The sequence below is a fragment of the Lucilia cuprina genome, chromosome 3, assembly GCF_022045245.1.
Source record: "Lucilia cuprina isolate Lc7/37 chromosome 3, ASM2204524v1, whole genome shotgun sequence".
Taxonomy (NCBI): Eukaryota; Metazoa; Arthropoda; class Insecta; order Diptera; family Calliphoridae; genus Lucilia; species Lucilia cuprina.
In genome coordinates, this window is record NC_060951.1 from 16,215,877 (window position 1) to 16,231,439 (window position 15,563).

Genomic DNA, 15,563 nt, shown 5'->3' on the forward strand with positions numbered 1-15,563 from the left:
TTATACGCTTTAAAGTAAGTTTTCATTATCATTCCATATCATATCAATACATAATACATTTGAAAATTTAAATTACAAAATAAACAAATTATAATTTATTTGACAAATTTTAAAACATGTGTATATTAGGAAGTTCAAATAAATGTTTAATTTGAAAATAGTTCTTAAATAATACATACATATGTATATCAGTTGTTATATTTGGTTTCGTATAACCTTTCTTGTTAGCTTTTGCCTAGGAACCACATAATGTTTATCACCGATGGATTCATCAGATGAAAATTCTAATTCACTCATGAAAACAATAATTTTGGAAATATATTTTTTAATTTGAAATTTCAAATTTGAAATATTTATAATTCTGTTTATACGTATATGTTTAAACCTTTTTCTAATGGAAATTATTAAAATTTTCCAAAAACTTTATAATTTTTTAAAAAACTTTAAAAATTTCTATAATAAATTAAATTTTATCTATAATACAGGGCTTGTTTTTTGTTTAATGATTAGCTGAAATTAAAATACAAAATTGTATTTGTAAAATACAAAATAAAATTTCTACAAACAAAAGCCCCCTAATGTATATACATTTTTATTTAAAAATTTTTCTTGGCTTAAGTCGGTTTTAGTGACATTTTTCAAATCACGTCGAAAATTTCACCACTAATTGAGAGTTTGTTTGTAAGTGAAATGACGTAAAAATTTTTTGTCGGCCACGCCTACTTTAGGGTGGGCAAGCCTCTAAAGTTCAAAATTTATATGTCGAAAAATATACATTTGTTTGGACCGATATATATATATATATATATATATATATATATATATATATATATATATATATATAATATATATATAATATTATATATATATATATATATATATTATATAATATATATATTATATATATATAATAATATATATATATATATATATATATATATATATAAATATATATTATATATATATATATATATATATATATATATATATCAAATTAAAGGTATTTCCAATGATATGTAACATGATATACCAAAAAGAACTCATTATAGGTCAATTTTGGGAAAAATAATTTTTGACCCGATATTTTTGAGGTTTATCTAAAAAATCGGGAAAAAATGCCTTTATAGTTAAGTATATAAATTACATTGTTTAAAAGCCAAGATATTGAGCTTTTTATTAAGGTATAATATATATATATATATATTCATTGGCTATTAATATATAAAAAATTATAATAGTATTATATAGACATTTTTCCGATTTCTTTTAGATGAAAAAAAAGTCGAGTCAAAATATATATTTTCCGGAAAATACCCATAGTCGGTCCATATTTTAGTATCATGTTATATATCATTTTTAATACCTTTAATTTGATGTAAAATTTTTTATTTTAAACAAAACAGTTTTCGAGATATACACAAAAATGTATAAAACTTTGGAGCCCCACAACTAATTTAATTTATCTAGTTAAAAAAAACTGTTCAAGTAATGCTATCAAGGCGAATTCAGATAATGTGGTGGCAGTTCTGTAACAACAACATTTTACAATTATTTTGTTTTTGCATTTGGTTTACGTAGATGTCAAAAACCATAACTACCGCAAATTCATATGATGAAAAAATTTTGTAAAATGTTTACATTTTATTAAAAAAATAAAGATAAAGATATCAAAATTTGTGCGGAAAATATATTCTAAATTGAGTAATGTTTGTTTCAAATGAAAAAAGATTAATTTGCTAAATTTAAGTGAGTGCCCGAAGTTAAATAAAACTTAATTTTTTGTGAAAAATAAACATGAAAATATTACATTACGAATGAATGAATATATGTTGCGAATAGATAATTCTACTCCGGCGGAGTAATTTTCAATATTTGGCCATAATGTAGCAGCCGCCGGACGGGTGAATACCTCATATGGGTTTTGTTATAGAAGGAATTCCTTTTTTAGTTAATCTTTTTATCTACATATGTATATATATACATATATATGTACATATATAACAAAACCCATATGAGGTATTTACCCGTCCCGCGGCTACTACATTACTCCGCCGGAGTTGAATTTTCCATTCGCAACAAATATTCATTCATTCGTAATATATTTTCATGAATATGTACTTCTTATGTTTATTTTTCACAAAAAATTAAGTTTTACTTAACTTGAGGCACTTACTTAAATTTTGCACATTAAGCTGCCGGGATTGAATTTTTTGTTTGAAACAAACATTATACAATTCAGAAAATATTTTCCTCACAAATTTTAATATCTTTATCTTTATTTTTTAATATAATATAAACATTTTACAAAACATTTTTCATCAAATGAATTCGCCGTACTTATGGTTTTTGACATATACGAAAACCAAAAGCAAAAACAAAATACATGGGAAATGTTGTTTCAGAACTTCCACCACCTTACCTGAATTCGCCTTATTGTTGTTGTAGAACTGCCACCACCTTATCAAAATATTAGCCTTGCCCTGTGGCATGGCATAATAAAGTGTGCACTGCCCTGTTGTTAATATTGTATGTAAAAGTTTTTTATAAATAAATTCAACAATAAAGTAATAAAAAGCAAAGTAAAAACGCATATATTAATTTAAATCAGGTTGTTTTCTTTGTGGCCATATAGCTATAGGATTGTCCATGAGTTATCAAATTTGAAAAAGGTTTTTATTAATATTATAGAAACCAAAGTAAAATATATTCTTATTTCTTAATTGTAGCTACTATGGATTTGGACATCAAGCAGAAGTTAATCGATACACTTTTGTCTGATAATAGTACTTTTGAAATAAGTAACAAAATTGTACATAACTTATCAACACATTTTGCTTTCGAATATAAGTGGCATGAGATGGAAAATATAATAAAAATGTTTGTTTTGTATTTTGAAAGTCAACTTTTAGATAAAAATGAAAACAGATTTTTTCAACAATTGAATGAAACTGCTGCAAGAATGCTATATGATGAATCAATTAATATTAAAAATGTAATGCCACTAACAATGTATATATTAAGGTTCTCTACTTTTATAAAAATGGAGTTATTTTTGATAACATATTAAACTTTGCCAAGAAATGTAATATTGGTATTGAACTACTTTCCTATAAAGAACAATATTTAAGTATAAACCGGAAAAAAATGTATGCGATAACGGAGCGTATCTTTCTTCTCCCTTTGTCAAATATAGAAAATGCCATTCAAAGAATTATAATGAATGTTAGCTTCGAAATTTTAGGTTATATTTTCTGTGAATATCCAAGTAGTATGTATTTTGATAAATTTACTATCTTAGGAGATATTATATGTAATGAAATTAAAAACTCTGGAAAATCTGTCAACAATTTTTTAATTCCATCGATTTTACTTGTTTCATGTTCAGAAATCGGAAAACCACTATATGAGAAATGTTTAAAAAACCACCAGTTTTGTTCAAGTTTAAATATATTTTTCAAAAATTATTTAAGAAATTTAATGAATTTAATAAATAATAAACCATCTTATAATGTATGCGGAAAATATTACGCATTTTCACATATCATATACATGCAGTTTATTAAAAAGAATAAAACTAATTTCGATTTTTTAAAGGATTTAAATTCTTATGAAAATAAATTCATTAACGAATATTTATCGTACATAAATATCTTATATATTTAATTAAAAATATGTATTTTATTATTATATATTTTGTATCCCATGTTACACTTTTAAATATCGTCACCTGAAACACAAATGATACTAAACTAAAATTCAAAATCGATTTGATTAATTCCAATGAAAACAAATGTGTTGTAAAAAGACAAAGTTGTTTTTTGTACTTTCAGGACGGCGTTTTAAAGTTTAAAAATCGAATAAAATACTATAGTGAAATACATTAAGATTTTGTAAAGTTTTTATTTGATGAAAAATTTACACAATATAGACCATTAAGTGAAAACAGGATTTTTACATATATTGAGATGTACTTTTTCGTTTTTGTCACAGAAATGTCTGGCCTCTCCCAAAACAAAAGGCTCTATCTCCAAAAGCTTATTGAATGTGCAATTTAAATAGTTTTTGCTTCTACAATAAGTATATTTTTTTTCAAAAAAGGCAAGTAAATTTTAGTCATTTCCAGACTATTGAAAGCTAATAAACTCTAGTGATATATAAGTATTTTTTTTTTTTATTTTCATGGTTCACTTTTCTCATGGCATGCATAAATTGTAGATTTTTATGTTAAACTTGTAAAAAAATAAAGAAAACTTGTGATTGTTAATGGAACCGCATATAATTTGGTTCAAATAAAAGGACCTGGAAAATAAGTCCAAAAAAGATTGCAAACGGGAACTTTATGTACCTAAGTAGTGTAACCTCCATATGATACCCTACACCAGTCAGTATGTATGTTAAAAATGGGAATTATTTAAAAAAATAAAGCATTTGGTTTGTTTTTTTAACTTTATTTCGGAATATTTTTACTTTTTTTTGGCAAAAAAAGAGATTTTTTTAAGAGGGCTCAAAGGGGAGTAGGGCAAAATATGGCCCTAGCCTTAAAAATGTTGGTAGGGGGAGTTAAGTCTTCTTCAATATTATTTATGTAGAATTTAAAAGTGTTATTAGTGTTGTGTGAATTTTGACCTTTAAGTCATTTTCTGAAGGGGAGTTTGTATGGGGGATAGGGTCAAATGAAGCCCGATCATTACAAAAATCGGTAGTGTCATTTAAAGTTTTATAAAATTAAGTTTTGTCGACTTTTGCTTACATAATAGATCATTTAAATTAATTATAAGCCAAAAGGCCCTTTTTGGGGGGTACGGTTGTATGGAGGCTAGTCGAAATAAAGGACCGATTTTAACCATTTTCAATAGGCTTCGAGAAGCGTGTGTGCCAAATTTCATCCAATTATCTTGAAAATTGCGGGCTGTACCTTGCGCACAAGGTTTACATGGACAGCTAGACGGACGGACGGACATTGCTTAATCGACTCAGAAAATGATTCTAAGCCGATTGGTATACTTTAAGGTGGGTATAGGACGAAATTTTTGTATGTTACAAACATCAGCACAAACCCAATATACCCTCCCCACTAAAGTGGTGTAGGGTATAAAAGAGCTTTCCAACATATATCATAGGAAAGTCCTAAATGTTCTTTATAAACAAAAAAACAAAACACTTTTACCCTGCTGTTTAATTTAAAATTGATTTAACTACCTTTTTGAAATACTATTTATAACAACGTTAGAATCCTATAATGCTTCCCTTTTTCAACTTTGTTGGAAGATTCTAGCGAGTAACCGCTAACCATGCTAAAATATTGTTTGCCACCAAATTTATGCTTATTTCGTTTGACATTATAAATCACTTTTGATTTGTCTACGACACAAGCACTACGTGCAATTACATTTATAAAACCATCTACTTCTACGAGGTAATATTTTGGTTTAAATAAAAAGAGATCTTCACCTCTAATAAATTTGAAATACACATTTGTTTTATTTTTATATAAAATCTTGGGAAACTTGTTGGAGCTGAACACCTGCAATCGGTATTATATACATACGTATTATACTTCAGTTGAATGGTATATCAGAGACCTTTCCACTGATAACCATTTTAGTTAATTAGTAATTTTGCTATTCTCTTGGATATTATTAAAATTTTTATTTTCAAGAAGTATTATTTTTTAAACTAACATAACTCCAGCAAATATTGTCTACAAACTGTAAGTGAGTTGAGGTACTGTTATATACGTAGATATGTTTTAGAGATAACGATACTTAAAAAAAGTCAAAGAAGAAATACAAAATTTACCTTGGTATTTAATGGGTTAATGCTACAAGTTACAGTATACATCAATTAAAAGGCATTTCAGAGACCTATGCATATCGACCATATCAAATAATAAGCAAGGATTTCTATGCAAATGCATATTTTTAGTCAGTAACTCAAAATTCTTTTCATATAATTTCATGAGTTTGATACAAAATGGATTGATTTGTTGTTGCATATTTTATTATAAATGCATAAATTGCATTTTTTACTTTAAATTGCATATATTTTGCATATTTCTGAATATTTCTAATTTTTTCGAAAGAAATTGTTTTGTTTTCTCTGTATTTCATATTTTTAAAAGAAATTTGGTAATTACATATTTAGATTTTTTTTTAAATAAATATCAGCAAATTTCGATTTAGCAACAAAATACTAGGTTCTGTGAAATACAATTTTACATAGTTTTATTTAGTTTTTAAAACCACAGTTGTTGGAAGGTATTTTGAGTTTGTGCTGCTAGTTGTAACGTCGAAAATATTGGCCCTTATGTATCAATTGAGTCTGTTCATCTCTGCATCCATAAAAAAACTTGATGTAATTTTGTTCTTACATCTCTATCACTCCATAATTTACTTAAAAACATTAACAAACGATAAAATTAGAATTGCTATTAAGCTTTCCACTTTCAGAAATTAAATTATACTATTTAAAATTGTTTCTTAGTCTTTAAATTTGTCATTCTCGAGGTGGTGGTCTTATAGTACTAAAAAACCTGTACATTTGTTGTCTAAAACTAAAGATCTGAATATCTATTAAATTGTGCATATTTTTTACATTTTTAGAGCATATTTTCCCATTTTATAGTGCATATTATAAGTGCATGAAAATCCTTGCCTTATAATTACATACGATAAAAATCAAAATTTACGGAAAAATAAAATTTTAAACTTAAATAACTCCTGCATATGATGGGTAGGAAATCCCCAAATGTTATCTACAAACTTTCATGTAAAGTGAGGTTCCGTTATATCGATATATTTTAGAGATAACGGTACTTTAGGAAAAGTCAAACGAAAAAAAATAAAAATTAATTAAAATATACGCTTATAATATGCACTATATTTTTAGAGCATATTTTCCCATTTTATAGTGCATATTATAAGTGCATGAAAATCCTTGCCTTATAATTACATACGATAAAAATCAAAATTTACGGAAAAATAAAATTTTAAACTTAAATAACTCCTGCATATGATGGGTAGGAAATCCCCAAATGTTATCTACAAACTTTCATGTAAAGTGAGGTTCCGTTATATCGATATATTTTAGAGATAACGGTACTTTAGGAAAAGTCAAACGAAAAAAAAAATAAAAATTAATTAAAATATACGCTTATAATATGCACTATAAAATTGGAGGTTTAAAAGGGTTGTATACATGTATACATCCACTCGGAGACCCAAAGGTCCATTGTGAATCCCATTAATAAAGAACCAAGAGAAAACAAAAGAAGACAGAGAGAGATGAGAAGAGTGAGAATTCACTCCAAAAGGAGAACAGAAAATGAATGTGGTCATGGAAGGGAAATTCTTTATTGTCTGTTATCTGAAAATTCAAAAATTCGCCTGATGAAGCCCATAATGTCGCCTAGATTACACCCTGCTACATCTCCTAGTTCATCGTGGAATCTGGGACACTGGCATAAAATATGCCCTACTGTCTTCAGTTCTTCTTCGTCCTCACACAACCTGCAAAAATCCTGTGTGTTACCGACCCCATTACCCCTAAAGGGTCTAATTGAGCAGTGTCCGGTTATTACACCTACTAAAATCCTTATACTCTTCCTGTCCAATCCTAATAGCATTCTGGTTGCTTTTGAATTTAACTTCGGCCATAGTATCCTAGAAACCATACAATACAGTCTGCTGTACCAGGATTGGTTGGTGGAGTTTTTGAAGTATTCAGAAATTAGCCTATAGTAATGACAAATGGGGGGTTTTACCGAACCGAAACTTCTATCGAGCTCCAAAGCGGAGCCCTATCGGGCCAATTTATCTGCAATCTCATTTCCCTGTATGTCACAGTGTCTCGGTACCCAACACAGCCTTAATGTGTATAACCTGACTAACCCTTCCAGGTCCCTTTTGATGCTGTTTACCAAGCTAGAATGTAACGTTTTACACTGCAAAGCTTTAAGAGCTGCCTGACTATTAACATAAATCGTCACTTCCGACCCCCTAGTAATGTGTGCCTTAATAATATCCATGAATTTCCATATAACCAGGATTTCCGCTTGAAAGACGCTACATATCCAATGCCGCTTACAATGTCGATAGAAGCACACCTTTGAACCTTACTGAGTATTAACCTATAGCTGCATTTCCTCATTCCTACCCATCACACGGTACAACCATAGGTAATAATGGGCCTTACTACCGACGTGTAAATCCAATTTACCATGTCTGGTCGCAAACCCCAATTCTTACCAATAAAGTTTCTGCATGTGTAATAGGCATTGAGATCCTTTTTAAGTCGTTCCTGTATATTCTTCTTCCAAGACAATTTTCGGTCAAGGAAGGTCCCTAGATACTTGGCTTCCAATAACGTCAGATTAACGCCGTTCAATTTCGGCAAGCTAAAACTCTCAACTTTATATTTCCTAGTGAAATGAACTAGCTCCATCAGATGGATTCACACCCAACCCATTCCTGTTTGCCCAGGTTGATATATCACTTAGTGCTGACTCATGACCTCACTGAATGTCAAGAGAAATTTACCTTTAACCAGTAGCACCACGTAACCCGCATAAGCGACTATCTTCCTATCTTTAGATTCAAAGATCCTTAGGATAGAGTTGACAGCCAGTAACCATAATAGGGGAGATAACACTCCTCCTTGTGGTGTACTCGTTTGTGAATCCTATCATCCACTAAGTTTAAGTTGATGATTCTGCTATCAATCATCGATACTTTCCAACTCACCAGGAAATCCTGAACTCCGAGTACGACTAACGACTCTCTAATGACCTCTAATGTTGTCTATGTCCAAAAACGCGGCTAGAGTATATTCCCTATGCTCTAAACCGTGCTCAATATAAGGTCTTCAGTATAAAGGACGATAGGCCGGTAGGCCTGAAATCCTTAGGTTTCAATGGCATGTCCTACCGGCCTAAGGAATAAAGATCCCGTGAGGAGACGCCTCTTGAAGATATCAGCTAGAAGTACCAATGCGTATTCAGGAATATTTCAGAGTATGGCCGGAAAAACACCATCTGGACTCGGTGATTTATATGGGTCTATGTCAGCACAACCTGGGAAGAGAGTTTCCATTAGCAAGGAGAGTGTCTCTCCGCTTGACTCCGTCCACGAGTTGTCTTCTCGTTAAATTTAACCTAAGGCCTTGGGGTCTTTAGCTAAAATTCTACGGAACTTAGACATCTCATTTACGTTGCCAACAGATTCCTCCATGATGTCTGTTTTGCTCTTTGATCTGTCCCTTATACTTATTGAAATCTTCTGGAAGTCTAGTAAGCTTGGCCCTATTAAACAACCTTCTAACCGTCGACCTTTGATCACGTAGTTCCCTGGTTCACCACTTAGGTTGCTTATGCCTACCCAGAAATTTCATCGGGCAGGATAGCTCATAGCTCTTCGTTAACACACTGGTAAATTTGTCTACAACTTATCCAAATCAAAGGACCGCAGAGCATTTATATCCATCTGCGAAAATCTTGGCCGGACCCTGTTGAAGAATTTTAACCAGTCGGTTTTCCTACGTTCGCTAAAAGGTTCCTGCTTGGATTTATTCAAATTCTCTGTGAAAGTAATCCGGCTATGGTCAGAGAGCTAATAGTCGGTATGTACTTTCCAGTCCCTGATGAGATCCTCATTTTGGTTAGTAAGGGTAATAGAGCTCAATAGCCTAATACGGCATGTACACTGAGGCCACCAAGAGCAAACGCTCACCCTTGACGGTTATAACGGTTAGATCACCGCTTCTAATAGAATGAGATATTAGAAAATTAAGTTCATTCGTTGCCAATATACAAGTTCTAATCTTATCCTCAGTGGACGGGACGAACAAAGTATGTCCCGTGATCGCTAATTGTTATTTAACTATGGTATTTAACTATGGTATTTGGATTATAGCCACGTTCGTCTGGGAATGGGTGACGAACCTGCCAACTCTGCTGAAGCTACCTCACAATGATGCAGTTTTATTTGCACCACCTGCAGCTTCTTTGGATCTGTCATGTTAAGAGTACCTAATCCGTACAGTTCCAACTCCAAAGTTAACAATTCCCCTCAGCCCATCCAAGATCTCGAGGGATTTTTCGTCTACAGCGAAACGGAAATCCCTCCCTGTATTCTCCTTGCAAACCATTGAAGCATCAAACTTCCATTGGTTTGTAAAGAGATTACAATTCTGCTTGTCCAATACTGCCAGCATGGTGTCCACCGGTCTTATGGGTGGTGGAATTTATACTGTCACTATTGACCTGAGTGGTAATTCAGATGCATAAATCACCTCGAGCTTTGAGTCCGGACTAAGGTAACCAAGCTTGGCAACCGTGGCTCTTAAAAATTCAAAGGAATTTTTATTGCCACAGCTGACAATCTTGATGCCCCTATCCCAGTCTGCACCCTTGAAGGATATGTCATCTGGGCTACCACTGTATGCAGCGATTTCGCCCAGGAGGCTGCCCTCGACCAGCTGCCAGCTCGGGACTAATCCGGATCAGGACGATCTATAACAGCCGCCCGAAAGTTTCCATCCAGCCCACCTTCTTCGTTGATGAGGTCGACTGATCATCCCCAGATCTAGCTCTTTTAATCCCCTCTTTTGAGGCTCATTAGAGGTGCTAGCCGGGTTTCTACCAGCCGTCCCCAGCGACGAAGATTTTCTGGGCCCCTTTAGCTTAGAGTTCTGGTCACCTCCAGACCCGGTTCTCCTAATGGCCCCCTTTTTAGAACCCTTAGGAGAAGGATATGGAGGTTTCCCTTCCCTCTTCGCTCCTGAAACCACTTTGGATGATGTTTTGCTGCCACCCGCAGCTCCCGTCGAGGCCCTGAGCGCTTCGACAGCAATAACACCATCCTTCTTCTTGGTTTCGTCACGACAAACAGCCGATGTTGAAGGCCCCACACCCTTATGGGTGTTTACCTGGTCAACACCATGCTGTTCCTTAGAAGGCCACCCCAAGATAACACTAACAGAACCGTAGATTATTTCAAATCTAGCTACGTCATGCTTGTGCTTCTTGACGCGGTACTTCTCCTTTGATGAGAACGACGTCGAATATCTCTGCTCCATCTTAGCCAGAAAGGCCAGAGATTACCGGGTGCCGTTCTTCGCCCTATCCTCTTTCGTTTGACTAGCATTAGCAAGATCTCGTGGAGGGGCTCTAGGCGATTCCTTCACGACGGCTTGCCGAACGAGATTGGCGTTCTTTGCGTCATGTGGACGACCTTCTTCCGAGGTCCTCCTTGGCCTCATCAGTAGGAGGGGATGACTCCGGCCGTGAGCAAACACCACAGTGGTGTTATGTTCGCCGTCGGATGACAGATCCATCTCCCCAAACTTCTGTGTGGCGCTGGATTCTCCAAAGGATTCCTTCGACAGCCCTAAAAGGTCGTCCACATTACAGTCCTCATGCTTTAAGATCCTAGCATGATTGTCAGTCAGTGTCAGTCCTCCATCTAAGAATTGATCTGTCTCCTCACCATCCTCACTAGTCCGGTCCCTGAAAGCCGTAGTGTCCAACTCTACTACCCTTTCGTCACAATGTTCGTCTTTTCTGTCCGCTACTTCCTTTACCTAGTATTTTGTTGTTAAATCAAAATTTGTTGATATTTATTTAAAAATTGTAATTGTATTGTAAATACAAATTTGTTGTAAAAATGTAAAATACAGAGAAAACAAAACAATTCGTTTTAGATGCCATTTTGTAGCAAATTATTTAATTCGAAAAGAAAACTACTTTAAAGTTATTTTGAATTACTGACTACAAACATGCATTTGCATAGAAATCCTTGCCCTGGTTATAATATTCACTGATACCAATATCAACCATATAAAATTATAAGCACTTGAGATTTTTAATTACATATCATAAAAATAAAAGTTTATTTAAATTATCAAATTTTAAAGTTAAATAACACCTGCATTTCATGAGTTACAGCTTTCAAACATATATCAAAGGAAAACCCCAAATATTGTCTACAAATTTTAATCAATATGTTTTAGAAATAACGGTACTTTTATGTAAGATGAGATATCAATATGTTTTAGAAATAACGGTACTTTTTAAAAAAAAATTCAAAGGAAAAAACATAAAAAATCATCCTGGTTTTCAATGGGTTAATGATATTTGTTATCTTACACATCAATTGGAAGCACTTTTCAATGATACCTATATCGACCATTCCGTTAATCAGTAATCAAAATATATCCAATTATATATTAAAACTTTGGAGGACCATAACTCCCGAACCTTAATAGTGCGGATAACTTTTTTTCCTTTCTTGTAGTCACAAGAACAATGACTATCATGTAGAAACAAAAGTTTCAAAATCTGCTGGATCAGAAAGCTTGATTTATGCCCAAAAAGTGTATATACCGTAAATAATGCAAATCCCACATGCTCAAAATTCTCCACATAAAACAAATACATTTTTTAACAAAAAAAAAAAAAAAATGAATTAATACCTATGCAAATAAATGACTTGTTTGTGCATCTGGCAACTCGAAGTTGTACATTTTGACAGTTGTATACAACTTTCATAAAAAAATAACGATCAGATATTGAATTGATTTCATCTTATATACTTTTGATTTCACGTAAGAGAGAAAAAATATCATTTATTTCTCACGCGGTACGAAGTTCTCCGTACTCGGAAACTTGTTTTGTTATTCTTATCATTCGTACAACAAATCAATGCAATTACTACGTAGTTTCTGTAACAAAAGTTTCTGTGTGGGCATTAAGGAAACTTTAAAAGAGAATTAAGAAAATGCTTCTCAACAAAAGTTTCCTAGTGTGGACTAAGGACTAGGTCTAAGTGAACCCTGGTTGCTTTCTTATGACTGGGATACGGTATCACTGTCAACGACAGAGGAGGTTTTTCTTTAGCGCATAATTTATTTTTTTGTGTATTTTTCAATTAATTTTAACTATTTTCCCGCACACTCTTTGCAATATTCTGTGGAACATGGAAGAAGACGGCTTGGATGGCGATTGTAATGTCGATGGTCAACAACAGTTGATGGGTCATCAACTGTTGTTTGTTGTTGGTAGGTATCTAATGGATCACCTACCAATATTAGTGTCTCCCATTTGGGTGAAAACAGATACGATTTACTTGCTGGAGTGGAAATTGAGAACAATGAAGAACGTCCCAAGATGGGAAGAAATGAAAAGGCTGACACGGCTACAACAAAGGGAACGCCATATTGCCCACCAATATTATTATACAATGTAAATATAAAGCGCCTAGTTGAGCAATTAAAAGCGTAGACACCAAAAATTAATTTTAAAATAAGAAACGTCAATAAACATAAAAGCAAGCTTTATTTGGTGCATTGGTACACACGGAAATGATGGTTATATTACGTGAGAATAATACTGGTTGTTGTTTCTGATCAAGTTAAAACCTAGGAGAACACTTAGCGACATTTCACATATTAAATATCTGCTAGTCAGTGGGAAAGACCGAAAAAAATTAGAATGGTCACAGGTGTCAGCGAATATATTAAAGAATTGCAATTCTGAGTACAAGTGCGTAAAATTTTATAAAAAACATTCCAGGCGTATGTTAAAAATCAAAATCTGAAGCCTCAGATTCATATTATGTGAATTGTGGGGCATCCTGCAAATTAAATAGGGTGTACTGCCTACAAAAAGTTTATTGATAGTCGAAAGGAGAGAATTAGAAAAACTCATGAGGGAAAACTATAGCCAAAAACAATGTAAACAAAATCGTAAAAAGTTTCTGGGCGTATTAATTTGATAGCAAAAATTCTGACTATCAAAAAGAAAAGAGATAGTAAGAAGCTAGAGGAATTTCGACCGATATCCTTATTGTCCAATATTGGTAAATTATTCGATCTTGGCATTGATCCTTATATTCTGAAAATATTGAATAATTATTTCACTAAAAGAGAAGTCTGCGACCAAATCAACAACACCATATCGGAAATCAGCACTGTCAACATTGGAGTTCTTCAGGGCAGCATATTAGTGCAATTTCTTTTTAATAAATTCCTCCATGATTTCCCTCATCAGTACAACAACTCTAAGGTTATTCTCTATGCCGATGATTGCCTCATTTATTCACATAACATTTCACCATCAGAAGCTCTGAACATTTGCATCAGAAATGCATCTGGTAAATCATTGAGACTTTATTAAAATGGGGTGGAAATTCCGATTAAAAACTCAATAAAGTAAGTGGGAATAAAATTTGACAAACTGTTGAAATTCAATAATAACGCAGGAAATCGCCTGGAAAAGGCAAGAAGAATATCAGGAATGTTTTGAAGCCTTTTACACGACAAATACTTACCAGGACAATCATATCGATCCTCATTTACGGTTTTCCCATTTGGTTCACTATGTCGCCTACAGTCGCCAGGAAGACTTAAACCTTTAAACGTGGAATATTAAGGAAATTTATTGGGAAATCGCCTAGAAAAGGCAAGAAGAATATCAGGAATGTTTTGAAGCCTTTTACACGACAAATACTTACCAGGACAATCATATCGGTCCTCATTTACGGTTTTTCCATTTGGTTCACTATGTCGCCTACAGTCGCCAGGAAGACTTAAACCTTTAAACGTGGAATATTAAGGAAATTTATTGGGAAAAATTACCAGAATGAAACAAAACTATTCTCAAATAATTACATACAGTGATGTTCGATGAAATAGAGCCAATATTACGTTCTAAGTTTCATTCCATATAAAATTTCTCCTACAAAGAATAGAGTTGGTAAAACTAACTGAAATTTTGTATTGATCTGTTGTGAATATAGTACCATTATTTTTGCAATAGTTTACGCGGCGCTATTCGTAATTTTAATGTAATTTTAAATTAAGCTATATAAAATGGTGTGACAAAAAATAGAGACAGTTTGCAAAAATATAAAAATTTAACAATTTGTAGACAATTTTCAAATTGAAATCGATACAAATAGTAAGTTTAAGGCTTATTACAATCCTAATATAACCTCATTAAAAAAACTATAATTTTGATTCCAAAAAGAGGCAGAAGAAAACTATGCGCAGAGGCCGCCATACCATTACGTATTCACCACCATGTTCAATGATCTTCATAGTACATTGGGGACAAAATCCAGTGTTGGAACGTCTACGTGCAGCTATACGGATCATATATAAATAAATATACTTTTTTACATCTGACCACAAAATATTTCGATTCCTGCTCAAGGGAAGATTTCAAATGTTTTTAAAAATTTTATTTCATCAAAATCGGCCCATATTTGTTAATGTTACACGGTCCACAATTATATCACATTTACATTTATGAATAAAAACACATGACTCTGTGTTTGGAACTAAATTTGTTGTTTGGTTATTTTTTTCATAAGATACAAGAATATATATAATTCTTATAATAAAAAATAAAATTTATAATGGAACTTAATTTTTGTCCGATAACTGGCATATAATTTGTTTACATACCCGGGTATGTTAGGTATTGAAGCACGAGGTAAAAATCTAAAATAGGTCATCAATCGGTTTAATATATATGTATCTAACTAGAAAATGTATAGAAAACATTA

The 15,563-nt window shown here is 32.6% G+C and overlaps 2 long non-coding RNA genes across 2 annotated transcripts; one reads left to right on the plus strand and one right to left on the minus strand.

Moving 5' to 3' along the window:
* The first annotated feature begins 2,431 nt into the window (after positions 1 to 2,431).
* LOC111685309 lies at positions 2,432 to 3,086 on the plus strand. Its single transcript, XR_006940399.1, has 2 exons — positions 2,432 to 2,669; positions 2,727 to 3,086. It is a non-coding gene; the product is annotated as an uncharacterized LOC111685309 (long non-coding RNA).
* Positions 3,087 to 11,695: 8,609 nt separating this feature from the next.
* LOC124418797 lies at positions 11,696 to 14,932 on the minus strand. Its single transcript, XR_006940215.1, has 3 exons — positions 14,508 to 14,932; positions 14,325 to 14,446; positions 11,696 to 14,263 (listed from the first exon to the last, which is right to left on the minus strand). It is a non-coding gene; the product is annotated as an uncharacterized LOC124418797 (long non-coding RNA).
* Between the last annotated feature and the right edge of the window lie 631 nt (positions 14,933 to 15,563).